This window comes from Petromyzon marinus, chromosome 23 (genome assembly GCF_048934315.1).
Source record: "Petromyzon marinus isolate PM22_M1 ecotype Great Lakes invasive population chromosome 23, UKy_Petmar_22M1.pri1.0, whole genome shotgun sequence".
Lineage (NCBI taxonomy): Eukaryota > Metazoa > Chordata > Hyperoartia > Petromyzontiformes > Petromyzontidae > Petromyzon > Petromyzon marinus.
Genome location: NC_133689.1, coordinates 13,705,001 through 13,715,000, shown reverse-complemented (window position 1 = coordinate 13,715,000; position 10,000 = coordinate 13,705,001). Strand labels below are relative to the sequence as shown.

At 45.5% G+C, this 10,000-nt stretch overlaps 17 non-coding genes and 5 pseudogenes across 17 annotated transcripts; all 22 read left to right on the top strand.

Annotated features, from left to right (window-relative positions):
- Positions 1–239: 239 nt before the first annotated feature.
- On the top strand, positions 240–358 carry LOC142927876 (5S ribosomal RNA). The gene has a single exon (XR_012944801.1). It is a non-coding gene; the product is annotated as a 5S ribosomal RNA (ribosomal RNA).
- Positions 359–789: 431 nt separating this feature from the next.
- Positions 790–908, top strand: LOC142928382 (5S ribosomal RNA; annotated as a pseudogene).
- Positions 909–1,160: 252 nt separating this feature from the next.
- LOC142928751 (5S ribosomal RNA) lies at positions 1,161–1,279 on the top strand. The gene has a single exon (XR_012945061.1). It is a non-coding gene; the product is annotated as a 5S ribosomal RNA (ribosomal RNA).
- A 252-nt stretch (positions 1,280–1,531) lies between these two features.
- Positions 1,532–1,650, top strand: LOC142927913 (5S ribosomal RNA). The gene has a single exon (XR_012944838.1). It is a non-coding gene; the product is annotated as a 5S ribosomal RNA (ribosomal RNA).
- A 426-nt stretch (positions 1,651–2,076) lies between these two features.
- Positions 2,077–2,195, top strand: LOC142927954 (5S ribosomal RNA; annotated as a pseudogene).
- A 252-nt stretch (positions 2,196–2,447) lies between these two features.
- Positions 2,448–2,566, top strand: LOC142926595 (5S ribosomal RNA). The gene has a single exon (XR_012943519.1). It is a non-coding gene; the product is annotated as a 5S ribosomal RNA (ribosomal RNA).
- A 426-nt stretch (positions 2,567–2,992) lies between these two features.
- On the top strand, positions 2,993–3,111 carry LOC142927953 (5S ribosomal RNA; annotated as a pseudogene).
- A 252-nt stretch (positions 3,112–3,363) lies between these two features.
- LOC142927630 (5S ribosomal RNA) lies at positions 3,364–3,482 on the top strand. The gene has a single exon (XR_012944553.1). It is a non-coding gene; the product is annotated as a 5S ribosomal RNA (ribosomal RNA).
- Positions 3,483–3,909: 427 nt separating this feature from the next.
- LOC142927565 (5S ribosomal RNA) lies at positions 3,910–4,028 on the top strand. The gene has a single exon (XR_012944489.1). It is a non-coding gene; the product is annotated as a 5S ribosomal RNA (ribosomal RNA).
- A 253-nt stretch (positions 4,029–4,281) lies between these two features.
- On the top strand, positions 4,282–4,400 carry LOC142927607 (5S ribosomal RNA). Its single transcript, XR_012944531.1, has one exon. It is a non-coding gene; the product is annotated as a 5S ribosomal RNA (ribosomal RNA).
- Positions 4,401–4,827: 427 nt separating this feature from the next.
- On the top strand, positions 4,828–4,946 carry LOC142928268 (5S ribosomal RNA; annotated as a pseudogene).
- A 252-nt stretch (positions 4,947–5,198) lies between these two features.
- LOC142927610 (5S ribosomal RNA) lies at positions 5,199–5,317 on the top strand. The gene has a single exon (XR_012944534.1). It is a non-coding gene; the product is annotated as a 5S ribosomal RNA (ribosomal RNA).
- Positions 5,318–5,744: 427 nt separating this feature from the next.
- Positions 5,745–5,863, top strand: LOC142927564 (5S ribosomal RNA). The gene has a single exon (XR_012944488.1). It is a non-coding gene; the product is annotated as a 5S ribosomal RNA (ribosomal RNA).
- A 253-nt stretch (positions 5,864–6,116) lies between these two features.
- Positions 6,117–6,235, top strand: LOC142927605 (5S ribosomal RNA). The gene has a single exon (XR_012944529.1). It is a non-coding gene; the product is annotated as a 5S ribosomal RNA (ribosomal RNA).
- Positions 6,236–6,662: 427 nt separating this feature from the next.
- On the top strand, positions 6,663–6,781 carry LOC142928267 (5S ribosomal RNA; annotated as a pseudogene).
- Positions 6,782–7,033: 252 nt separating this feature from the next.
- LOC142927609 (5S ribosomal RNA) lies at positions 7,034–7,152 on the top strand. The gene has a single exon (XR_012944533.1). It is a non-coding gene; the product is annotated as a 5S ribosomal RNA (ribosomal RNA).
- A 427-nt stretch (positions 7,153–7,579) lies between these two features.
- LOC142927940 (5S ribosomal RNA) lies at positions 7,580–7,698 on the top strand. The gene has a single exon (XR_012944864.1). It is a non-coding gene; the product is annotated as a 5S ribosomal RNA (ribosomal RNA).
- Positions 7,699–7,950: 252 nt separating this feature from the next.
- On the top strand, positions 7,951–8,069 carry LOC142926355 (5S ribosomal RNA). The gene has a single exon (XR_012943280.1). It is a non-coding gene; the product is annotated as a 5S ribosomal RNA (ribosomal RNA).
- A 431-nt stretch (positions 8,070–8,500) lies between these two features.
- On the top strand, positions 8,501–8,619 carry LOC142927503 (5S ribosomal RNA). The gene has a single exon (XR_012944427.1). It is a non-coding gene; the product is annotated as a 5S ribosomal RNA (ribosomal RNA).
- Positions 8,620–8,871: 252 nt separating this feature from the next.
- LOC142927118 (5S ribosomal RNA) lies at positions 8,872–8,990 on the top strand. The gene has a single exon (XR_012944043.1). It is a non-coding gene; the product is annotated as a 5S ribosomal RNA (ribosomal RNA).
- A 427-nt stretch (positions 8,991–9,417) lies between these two features.
- LOC142925927 (5S ribosomal RNA) lies at positions 9,418–9,536 on the top strand. The gene has a single exon (XR_012942851.1). It is a non-coding gene; the product is annotated as a 5S ribosomal RNA (ribosomal RNA).
- Positions 9,537–9,788: 252 nt separating this feature from the next.
- Positions 9,789–9,907, top strand: LOC142926594 (5S ribosomal RNA). Its single transcript, XR_012943518.1, has one exon. It is a non-coding gene; the product is annotated as a 5S ribosomal RNA (ribosomal RNA).
- The last annotated feature ends 93 nt before the right edge of the window (positions 9,908–10,000 follow it).

The following is a 10,000-nucleotide window of genomic DNA, read 5'->3' as shown; positions in this document are numbered from 1 at the left end:
ATCTGGATGGGTCGCTTTTTACACTTCGACTCATCCAGTGACTGCACGTGCCAATTTCACGTCGATATGGTGTACTGCATTGGGATCAATATTTTCTCGAAAAATAATGTTTGATGCCACTCTTTCGGGGCTCAACCTGGAGCTCAGAATAAAGGTTTTATGAGCGATGACCTCCAGAAGTATAGTTGAATGTTGATTGTTTTATACATCTGAATTTGCGACAGGTCTTTCCAAGCATGGCTTACGACCATCTCACCCTGAATGTGCCCGATCCCGTCTGATCTCGGAAGCTAAGCATGGTCGAGCCTGGTTAGTACTTGGATGGGAGAATGCCTGGGAATACCAGGTGTTGTAGGCTTTTGCATTGTTGTATCTGGATGGGTCGCTTTTTACACTTCGACTCATCCAGTGAGTGCACCTGCCAATTTCACGTCGATATGGTGTACTGCATTGGGATCAATATTTTTTGTAATATAATGTTTGATGCCACTCTTTCGGGGCTCAACCAGGAGCTCAGAAACAGGTCCCTGCAGAGTGGGCTGGTAGGACAAGTCTCTGCGCTGTCTATTACTGATTTTATACACCCAACAGCACGAGATTTCACTTCGTTAAAGTATTGAAAGGGGACGGACGGACGGACGGACACATTAATCTATTGCAGGCTGGTACACTCAGTTTACAACTTCGTTTCTACCAGTATAAAGGTTTTTTGAGCGATGACCTCCAGAAGTATAGTTGAATGTTGATTGTTTAATACATCTGAATGTGCGACAGGTCATTCCAAGCATGGTCTACGTCCATCTCACCCTGAATGCGCCCGATCTCGTCTAATCTCGGAAGCTAAGCAGATTCGAGCCTGGTTAGTACTTGGATGGGAGACTGCCTGGGAATACCAGGTGTTGTAGGCTTTTGCATTGTTGTATCTGGATGTGTCGCTTTTTACACTTCGACTCATCCAGTTAGTGCACCTGCCAATTTCACGTCGATATGGTGTACTGCATTGGGATCAATATTTTTTGTAAAATACTGTTTGATGCCACTCTTTCGGGGCTAAACCAGGAGCTCAGAATAAACGTTTTCACGAGCGATGACCTCTAGGAGTATAGTTGAATGTTGATTGTTTTATACATATGAGTGTTCGACAGGTCTCTGCAAGCACGGCCTACGACCATATCACCCTGAATGCGCCCGATCTCGTCTGATCTCGGAAGCTAAGCATGGTCGAGCCTGGTTAGTACTTGGATGGGAGACTGCCTGGGAATACCAGGTGTTGTAGGCTTTTGCATTGTTGTATCTGGATGGGTCGCTTTTTACACTTCGACTCATCCAGTTAGTGCACCTGCCAATTTCACGTCGATATGGTGTACTGCATTGGGATCAATATTTTTTGTAAAATACTGTTTGATGCCACTCTTTCGGGGCTAAACCTGGAGCTCAGAATAAACGTTTTCACGAGCGATGACCTCCAGGAGTATAGTTGAATGTTGATTGTTTTATACATATGAGTGTTCGACAGGTCTCTGCAAGCACGGCCTACGACCATATCACCCTGAATGCGCCCGATCTCGTCTAAGCTCGGAAGCTAAGCATGTTCGAGCCTGGTTAGTACTTGGATGGGAGACTGCCTGGGAATACCAGGTGTTGTAGGCTTTTGCATTGTTGTATCTGGATGGGTCGCTTTTTACACTTCGACTCATCCAGTGAGTGCACCTGCCAATTTCACGTCGATATGGTGCACTGCATTGTGATCAATATTGTTTGTAATATAATGTTTGATGCCACTCTTTCGGAGCTCAACCAGGAGCTCAGAAACAGGTCCCTGCAGAGTGGGCTGGTAGGACAAGTCTCTGCGCTGTCTTTTACTGATTTTATACACCCAACAGCACGAGATTTCACTTCGTTAAAGTATTGAAAGGGGACGGACGGACGGACACATTAATCTATTGCAGGCTGGTACACTCAGTTTACAACTTCGTTTCTACCAGTATAAATGTTTTTGAGCGATGACCTCCAGAAGTATAGTTGAATGTTGATTGTTTAATACATCTGAATGTGCGACAGGTCTTTCCAAACATGGCCTACGACCATCTCACCCTGAATGCGCCCGAACTCGTCTGATCTCTGAAGCTAAGCAGCGTCGAGCCTGGTTAGTACTTGGATGGGAGACTGCCTGGGAATACCAGGTGTTGTAGGCTTTTGCATTGTTGTATCTGGATGGGTCGCTTTTTACACTTCGACTCATCCAGTTAGTGCACCTGACAATTTCACGTCGATATGGTGTACTGCATTGGGATCAATATTTTTTGTAAAATACTGTTTGATGCCACTCTTTCGGGGCTAAACCAGGAGCTCAGAATAAACGTTTTCACGAGCGATGACCTCCAGGAGTATAGTTGAATGTTGATTGTTTTATACATATGAGTGTTCGACAGGTCTCTGCAAGCACGGCCTACGACCATATCACCCTGAATGCGCCCGATCTCGTCTGATCTCGGAAGCTAAGCATGTTCGAGCCTGGTTAGTACTTGGATGGGAGACTGCCTGGGAATACCAGGTGTTGTAGGCTTTTGCATTGTTGTATCTGGATGGGTCGCTTTTTACACTTCGACTCATCCAGTGAGTGCACCTGCCAATTTCACGTCGATATGGTGCACTGCATTGTGATCAATAATTTTTGTAATATAATGTTTGATGCCACTCTTTCGGGGCTCAAGCAGGAGCTCAGAAACAGGTCCCTGCAGAGTGGGCTGGTAGGACAAGTCTCTGCGCTGTCTTTTACTGATTTTATACACCCAACAGCACGAGATTTCACTTCGTTAAAGTATTGAAAGGGGACGGACGGACGGACACATTAATCTATTGCAGGCTGGTACACTCAGTTTACAACTTCGTTTCTACCAGTATAAATGTTTTTGAGCGATGACCTCCAGAAGTATAGTTGAATGTTGATTGTTTAATACATCTGAATGTGCGACAGGTCTTTCCAAACATGGCCTACGACCATCTCACCCTGAATGCGCCCGAACTCGTCTGATCTCTGAAGCTAAGCAGCGTCGAGCCTGGTTAGTACTTGGATGGGAGACTGCCTGGGAATACCAGGTGTTGTAGGCTTTTGCATTGTTGTATCTGGATGGGTCGCTTTTTACACTTCGACTCATCCAGTTAGTGCACCTGACAATTTCACGTCGATATGGTGTACTGCATTGGGATCAATATTTTTTGTAAAATACTGTTTGATGCCACTCTTTCGGGGCTAAACCTGGAGCTCAGAATAAACGTTTTCACGAGCGATGACCTCTAGGAGTATAGTTGAATGTTGATTGGTTTATACATATGAGTGTTCGACAGGTCTCTGCAAGCACTGCCTACGACCATATCACCCTGAATGCGCCCGATTGCGTCTGATCTCGGAAGCTAAGCATGTTCGAGCCTGGTTAGTACTTGGATGGGAGACTGCCTGGGAATACCAGGTGTTGTAGGCTTTTGTATTGTTGTATCTGGATGGGTCGCTTTTTACACTTCGACTCATCCAGTGAGTGCACCTGCCAATTTCACGTCGATATGGTGCACTGCATTGTGATCAATAATTTTTGTAATATAATGTTTGATGCCACTCTTTCGGGGCTCAACCAGGAGCTCAGAAACAGGTCCGTGCAGAGTGGGCTGGTAGGACAAGTCTCTGCGCTGTCTTTTACTGATTTTATACACCCAACAGCACGAGATTTCACTTCGTTAAAGTATTGGAAGGGGACGGACGGACGGACACATTAATCTATTGCAGGCTGGTACACTCAGTTTACAACTTCGTTTCTACCAGTATAAAGGTTTTTTGAGCGATGACCTCCAGAATTATAGTTGAATGTTGATTGTTTAATACATCTGAATGTGCGACAGGTCTTTCCAAGCATGGCCTACGACCATCTCACCCTGAATGCGCCCGATCTCGTCTGATCTCGGAAGCTAAGCATGGTCGAGCCTGGTTAGTACTTGGATGGGAGACTGCCTGGGAATACAAGGTGTTGTAGGCTTTTGCATTGTTGTATCTGGATGGGTCGCTTTTTACACTTCGACTCATCCAGTTAGTGCACCTGACAATTTCACGTCGATATGGTGTACTGCATTGCGATCAATATTTTTTTGTAAAATACTGTTTGATGCCACTCTTTCGGGGCTAAACCTGGAGCTCAGAATAAACGTTTTCACGAGCGATGACCTCCAGGAGTATAGTTGAATGTTGATTGTTTTATACATATGAGTGTTTGACAGGTCTCTGCAAGCACGGCCTACGACCATATCACCCTGAATGCGCCCGATCTCGTCTGATCTCGGAAGCTAAGCATGTTCGACCCTGGTTAGTACTTGGATGGGAGACTGCCTGGGAATACCAGGTGTTGTAGGCTTTTGCATTGTTGTATCTGGATGGGTCGCTTTTTACACTTCGACTCATCCAGTGAGTGCACCTGCCAATTTCACGTCGATATGGTGCACTGCATTGTGATCAATAATTTTTGTAATATAATGTTTGATGCCACTCTTTCGGGGCTCAACCAGGAGCTCAGAAACAGGTCCCTGCAGAGTGGGCTGGTAGGACAAGTCTCTGCGCTGTCTTTTACTGATTTTATACACCCAACAGCACGAGATTTCACTTCGTTAAAGTATTGAAAGGGGACGGACGGACGGACACATTAATCTATTGCAGGCTGGTATACTCAGTTTACAACTTCGTTTCTACCAGTATAAATGTTTTTTGAGCGATGACCTCCAGAAGTATAGTTGAATGTTGATTGTTTAATACATCTGAATGTGCGACAGGTCTTTCCAAACATGGCCTACGACCATCTCACCCTGAATGCGCCCGAACTCGTCTGATCTCTGAAGCTAAGCAGCGTCGAGCCTGGTTAGTACTTGGATGGGAGACTGCCTGGGAATAGCAGGTGTTGTAGGCTTTTGCATTGTTGTATCTGGATGGGTCGCTTTTTACACTTCGACTCATCCAGTTAGTGCACCTGACAATTTCACGTCGATGTGGTGTACTGCATTGGGATCAATATTTTTTGTAAAATACTGTTTGATGCCACTCTTTCGGGGCTAAACCTGGAGCTCAGAATAAACGTTTTCACGAGCGATGACCTCCAGGAGTATAGTTGAATGTTGATTGGTTTATACATATGAGTGTTCGACAAGTCTCTGCAAGCACGGCCTACGACCATATCACCCTGAATGCGCCCGATCTCGTCCGATCTCGGAAGCTAAGCATGTTCGAGCATGGTTAGTACTTGGATGGGAGACTGCCTGGGAACACCAGGTGTTGTAGGCTTTTGCATTGTTGTATCTGGATGGGTCGCTTTTTACACTTCGACTCATCCAGTGAGTGCACCTGCCAATTTCACGTCGATATGGTGCACTGCATTGTGATCAATAATTTTTGTAATATAATGTTTGATGCCACTCTTTCGGGGCTCAACCAGGAGCTCAGAAACAGGTCCGTGCAGAGTGGGCTGGTAGGACAAGTCTCTGCGCTGTCTTTTACTGATTTTATACACCCAACAGCACGAGATTTCACTTCGTTAAAGTATTGAAAGGGGACGGACGGACGGACACATTAATCTATTGCAGGCTGGTACACTCAGTTTACAACTTCGTTTCTACCAGTATAAAGGTTTTTTGAGCGATGACCTCCAGAATTATAGTTGAATGTTGATTGTTTAATACATCTGAATGTGCGACAGGTCTTTCCAAGCATGGCCTACGACCATCTCACCCTGAATGCGCCCGATCTCGTCTGATCTCGGAAGCTAAGCATGGTCGAGCCTGGTTAGTACTTGGATGGGAGACTGCCTGGGAATACAAGGTGTTGTAGGCTTTTGCATTGTTGTATCTGGATGGGTCGCTTTTTACACTTCGACTCATCCAGTTAGTGCACCTGACAATTTCACGTCGATATGGTGTACTGCATTGCGATCAATATTTTTTTGTAAAATACTGTTTGATGCCACTCTTTCGGGGCTAAACCTGGAGCTCAGAATAAACGTTTTCACGAGCGATGACCTCCAGGAGTATAGTTGAATGGTGATTGTTTTATACATATGAGTGTTTGACAGGTCTCTGCAAGCACGGCCTACGACCATATCACCCTGAATGCGCCCGATCTCGTCTGATCTCGGAAGCTAAGCATGTTCGACCCTGGTTAGTACTTGGATGGGAGACTGCCTGGGAATACCAGGTGTTGTAGGCTTTTGCATTGTTGTATCTGGATGGGTCGCTTTTTACACTTCGACTCATCCAGTGAGTGCACCTGCCAATTTCACGTCGATATGGTGCACTGCATTGTGATCAATAATTTTTGTAATATAATGTTTGATGCCACTCTTTCGGGGCTCAACCAGGAGCTCAGAAACAGGTCCCTGCAGAGTGGGCTGGTAGGACAAGTCTCTGCGCTGTCTTTTACTGATTTTATACACCCAACAGCACGAGATTTCACTTCGTTAAAGTATTGAAAGGGGACGGACGGACGGACACATTAATCTATTGCAGGCTGGTATACTCAGTTTACAACTTCGTTTCTACCAGTATAAATGTTTTTTGAGCGATGACCTCCAGAAGTATAGTTGAATGTTGATTGTTTAATACATCTGAATGTGCGACAGGTCTTTCCAAACATGGCCTACGACCATCTCACCCTGAATGCGCCCGAACTCGTCTGATCTCTGAAGCTAAGCAGCGTCGAGCCTGGTTAGTACTTGGATGGGAGACTGCCTGGGAATAGCAGGTGTTGTAGGCTTTTGCATTGTTGTATCTGGATGGGTCGCTTTTTACACTTCGACTCATCCAGTTAGTGCACCTGACAATTTCACGTCGATATGGTGTACTGCATTGGGATCAATATTTTTTGTAAAATACTGTTTGATGCCACTCTTTCGGGGCTAAACCTGGAGCTCAGAATAAACGTTTTCACGAGCGATGACCTCCAGGAGTATAGTTGAATGTTGATTGGTTTATACATATGAGTGTTCGACAAGTCTCTGCAAGCACGGCCTACGACCATATCACCCTGAATGCGCCCGATCTCGTCCGATCTCGGAAGCTAAGCATGTTCGAGCATGGTTAGTACTTGGATGGGAGACTGCCTGGGAACACCAGGTGTTGTAGGCTTTTGCATTGTTGTATCTGGATGGGTCGCTTTTTACACTTCGACTCATCCAGTGAGTGCACCTGCCAATTTCACGTCGATATGGTGCACTGCATTGTGATCAATAATTTTTGTAATATAATGTTTGATGCCACTCTTTCGGGGCTCAACCAGGAGCTCAGAAACAGGTCCGTGCAGAGTGGGCTGGTAGGACAAGTCTCTGCGCTGTCTTTTACTGATTTTATACACCCAACAGCACGAGATTTCACTTCGTTAAAGTATTGAAAGGGGACGGACGGACGGACACATTAATCTATTGCAGGCTGGTACACTCAGTTTACAACTTCGTTTCTACCAGTATAAAGGTTTTTTGAGCGATGACCTCCAGAATTATAGTTGAATGTTGATTGTTTAATACATCTGAATGTGCGACAGGTCTTTCCAAGCATGGCCTACGACCATCTCACCCTGAATGCTCCCGATCTCGTCTGATCTCGGAAGCTAAGCATGGTCGAGCCTGGTTAGTACTTGGATGGGAGACTGCCTGGGAATACCAGGTGTTATACGCTTTTGCATTGTTGTATCTGGATGGGTCGCTTTTTACACTTCGACTCATCCAGTTAGTGCACCTGCCAATTTCACGTCGATATGGTGTACTGCATTGGGATCAATATTTTTTGTAAAATACTGTTTGATGCCACTCTTTCGGGGCTAAACCAGGAGCTCAGAATAAACGATTTCACGAGCGATGACCTCCAGGAGTATAGTTGAAGGTTGATTGTTTTATACATATGAGTGTTCGACAGGTCTCTGCAAGCACGGCCTACGACCATATCACGCTGAATGCGCCCGATCTCGTCTGATCTCGGAAGCTAAGCATGGTCGAGCCTGGTTAGTACTTGGATGGGAGACTGCCTGGGAATACCAGGTGTTGTAGGCTTTTGCATTGTTGTATCTGGATGGGTCGCTTTTTACACTTAGACTCATCCAGTGAGTGCACCTGCCAATTTCATGTCGATATGGTGTACTGCATTGGGATCAATATTTTTTGTAATATAATGTTTGATGCCACTCTTTCGGGGCTCAACCAGGAGCTCAGAAACAGGTCCCTGCAGAGTGGGCTGGTAGGACAAGTCTCTGCGCTGTCTATTACTTATTTTATACACCCAACAGCACGAGATTTCACTTCGTTAAAGTATTGAAAAGGGACGGACGGACGGACGGACACATTAATCTATTGCAGTCTGGTACACTCAGTTTACAACTTCGTTTCTACAAGTATAAAGGTTTTTTGAGCGATGACCTCCTGAAGTATAGTTGAATGTTGATTGTTTAATACATCTGAATGTGCGACAGGTCTTTCCAAGCATGGCCTACGACCATCTCACCCTGAATGCGCCCGATCTCGTCTGATCGCGGAAGCTAAGCATGGTCGAGCCTGGTTAGTACTTGGATGGGAGACTGCCTGGGAATACCAGGTGTTGTAGGCTTTTGCATTGTTGTATCTGGATGGGTCGCTTTTTACACTTCGACTCATCCAGTTAGTGCACCTGCCAATTTCACGTCGATATGGTGTACTGCATTGGGATCAATATTTTTTGTAAAATACTGTTTGATGCCACTCTTTCGGGGCTAAACCTGGAGCTCAGAATAAACGTTTTCACGAGCGATGACCTCCAGGAGTATAGTTGAATGTTGATTGTTTTATACATATGAGTGTTCGACAGGTCTCTGCAAGCACGGCCTACGACCATATCACCCTGAATGCGCCCGATCTCGTCTGATCTCGGAAGCTAAGCATGTTCGAGCCTGGTTAGTACTTGGATGGGAGACTGCCTGTGAATACCAGGTGTTGTAGGCTTTTGCATTGTTGTATCTGGATGGGTCGCTTTTTACACTTTGACTCATCCAGTAAATGCACCTGCCAATTTCACGTCGATATGGTGGACTGCATTGGGATCAATATTTTTTGAAATATAATGTTTGATGCCACTCTTTCGGGGCTCAACCAGGAGCTCAGAAACAGGTCCCTGCAGAGTGGGCTGGTAGGACAAGTCTCTGCGCTGTCTTTTACTGATTTTATACACCCAACAGCACGAGATTTCACTTCGTTAAAGTATTGAAAGGGGACGGACGGACGGACACATTAATCTATTGCAGGCTGGTACACTCAGTTTACAACTTCGTTTCTACCAGTATAAAGGTTTTTTGAGCGATGACCTCCAGAATTATAGTTGAATGTTGATTGTTTAATACATCTGAATGTGCGACAGGTCTTTCCAAGCATGGCCTACGACCATCTCACCCTGAAAGCGCCCGATCTCGTCTGATCTCGGAAGCTAAGCATGGTCGAGCCTGGTTAGTACTTGGATGGGAGACTGCCTGGGAATACCAGGTGTTGTAGGCTTTTGCATTGTTGTATCTGGATGGGTCGCTTTTTACACTTCGACTCATCCAGTTAGTGCACCTGCCAATTTCACGTCGATATGGTGTACTGCATTGGGATCAATATTTTTTGTAAAATACTGTTTGATGCCACTCTTTCGGGGCTAAACCAGGAGCTCAGAATAAACGTTTTCACGAGCGATGACCTCCAGGAGTATAGTTGAATGTTGATTGTTTTATACATATGAGTGTTCGACAGGTCTCTGCAAGCACGGCCTACGACCATATCACCCTGAATGCGCCCGATCTCGTCTGATCTCGGAAGCTAAGCATGTTCGAGCCTGGTTAGTACTTGGATGGGAGACTGCCTGGGAATACCAGGTGTTGTAGGCTTTTGCATTGTTGTATCTGGATGGGTCGCTTTTTACACTTCGACTCATCCAGTAAGTGCACCTGCCAATTTCACGTCGATATGGTGTACTGCAT